Here is a 2,840-nt window from a genome sequence, read left to right as displayed (position 1 = left end):
CTAGCCGATCGGCTAGACCAGCCGATCGAATAGCAATATGCTAGCCGATCGGCTAGACCAGCCGATCGAGTAGCAATATAGATCATGTGTTAGTGTTGAGATATTTGGTAGTTCAATATAGTTGTCTTGAAATGTGTGCTAAAATTTGCTATGAAATCTGTGTTGTTTGAATTCTTTGAAGAATATTGTTTGCTCTTAGTATTGCCAGCCGATCGGCTAGACCAGCCGATCGAACAGCAATAATAACATTGTTAGCCGACCGGCTAGACCAGCCGATCGGCTAGACCAGCCGATCGCATAAGAATTGCTAACCTTCAGTCAAAAGGGCTGCTTTACTTGTTGAAAGAACAGTATTCTTCACATACTTAGATTTCTGTGCATAATATTGTCAGCCGATCGAAGAGCATTTGCTAGCCGAGCGGACACCATTTATAAGAACTTCTTTGTCATAGTGTGTCAGCCGATCGGCTGGACCAGCCGATCGACCAGACATTGTCACTTTATTCATTCTCAGCCTATCGGCTGGACCAGCCGATCGACCAGGAAATGTCACAATAATCATTCTCAACCGATCGATCAGTAATGCTCTTCGATCGACCAGACCAGCCGATTCTGTAGTGTTGTCACATAGGAATGTCAATGTGTTAGAAAAATTTTCAGAATTTTCATGTTCTTGATTGAATAATTTTCACTGAATAATTTTTACAGGGACGAGGAGAAGAGAAAGACAAGAGTCATAACATTCCTTGTGAAATTGATTCTGAATCAACCACTGGTACTGTGGTAGAAAGAATGGCAACATTTTTGAGAGAAAGCAGAGTAGCCAAAGCGATGTCTGATAAAACTGTGATTTATGAATCACATGTTAGAGCATTCTTGAACACTGCTAGATATGAAGATTCAGACAAGATGATACATGCAGTTTTAAGAAAGAAGGATCAAGCTGGAAAAGATGTTGATGTGGAATTTAAGTTTGATGTTGGAGATGTAAGGAGAGTTTTGGATCTACAAGATTCTGACAATGATCCAACTATCATGTCTGAACGTCTTGTAAAAGGATTGTGGTGTAGAATGGGTTTTTCTGCGCACATAAATGGAAAGATGTACAAAAGAAGTTTCTACAAAGCATATAGGTACTTGATGCACTGTATGATACACTCAATGGGACATAGAAAAGGTGCATACGATGAGGTTGCTGATTACATCATGAATATGGTTACAAGCTTGGTGCTGAACAGGAGATACAATATTTCACAAGTAATCTTTGAGTACATGAAGGAAAATTGCCAAGCTGGAGCAGATAAGTATATCATGTATCCTAGATTCATCATGATGTTACTAAATGACAAAATCAAAGATCTTCCGAAGGATTGTGAGGATGTGATGGAGATGAGTGTTGTAAATAAGACAACAATAGGAAGAATTACAAAGGATAAGGATGAGAAAACTAAGCAGTTGATTTGTGGAATAAAAAATAAAGCTTATGTTGCTCCTGAGAATGATAGATGGAGACATGAAGACAGTAATTCAGACAATGAAGACTCAAGGATGAATGAGATGGTTGAGAAAAAGAATAGGTGGTGGCATGTTAGAGATGGAAAAAGGAAAAGGACACCTAAGTCATCCCCTGCGGTTGTTATTCCTAAAGAAGGAGAAAAGGGTATAGTGAAAGGGGGAGCATTAAGACAATTAGATCACATATGATTTAAATGTTACTAATCTTATTGTCTATGTTTGTCTTGTAGGGTCTTCTGGAGAGCCGCAGAAGAAGCTAGTGGATGAAACAGTTCTAGAGCCATCTGTGGTGATTGAACAAGGTGCTGATTTGTTAAAGCAATCTTTGGAAAGTTTTCTGAAAAAGAATGAAGAAGTTGCAGCTCAACAAGCTCAAGAAACAAGTGTTCATTCTGAAAAGGTTACAAAGGATCAACCAGAAAAGGAAGCTTTAATGAGTTCAAGTGATGAAGACTCTGAAGCTACTCAATCTGAATCCGAATTAATTCCTAAAACTATTGGTAAAGGAAAAGTTCAGTTGAAGAAAAGATCATCAAAGAAACGAAAGGGTTCAGATGAAGAAGATTCTCCTTACGATCCAGAAAAGTCAAAAAGACAGAGAAAGAAACGAAAGGCAGCTCCAGTGGGTGTAATTCCAAGAAACGTCAGGTCAAAGAAATCAGGAGCTGAGTCCCAGAAAGATAAGGAAGGAAAGGCAGCTCAACATGTTCAGAAAGAAAAATCACCAAGTGTTAATGTTCCAAAAGAACCAGAGGTGAAAACAAAAGAGGTTCCAGTTGTGGAAACAGAAAAGAAGACAGATGATGATGATTATGTAAAGATCACCGGATTCAGAGCTGCTAGTCCAAAACTTGCTCAACAAGAGATTCCTCAATCATCACGGCACAAAGTAGAAGAATTTAATTTTGATTTTGATAATATTGGGTCAGCTACTGGTATTTTCTCTGAAGATATGCCTGAAGGTGAAAGTGACATGTTTAATGATCGAGCGGTTAAAGATTTAACTAAGAGAGTTAAAGAACTAGAAAAAGAGAAAGCAATAGCTGAGGAAGAACGTAATATGCTGAGAAGAGAAATTGATGAATTGGTGGAAGCTCACAATAAAATAGTTGCAGCGTTGGTTGAGAAGGAGAAAAGAATGAATCAGATAAAGGATGAGGCCGAGGGTAATTCTAAAGTGATTGAGTCATAACACAAGAGATATCTTCTTTGAATGTCAAGACAAAGGATCTGGAGAATGTGAATCAAACGTTAAATCAGCTTCTTGATGAGATAAGTGAAGTTTCATCTAATGAAATGAAGGCAATGAAATTGGAGATGGAGGC

The sequence above is a fragment of the Helianthus annuus genome, chromosome 7, assembly GCF_002127325.2.
Source record: "Helianthus annuus cultivar XRQ/B chromosome 7, HanXRQr2.0-SUNRISE, whole genome shotgun sequence".
Taxonomy (NCBI): domain Eukaryota; kingdom Viridiplantae; phylum Streptophyta; class Magnoliopsida; order Asterales; family Asteraceae; genus Helianthus; species Helianthus annuus.
The sequence above is the reverse complement of the archived record's forward strand: the minus strand, read 5'-3'. Positions refer to the sequence as shown.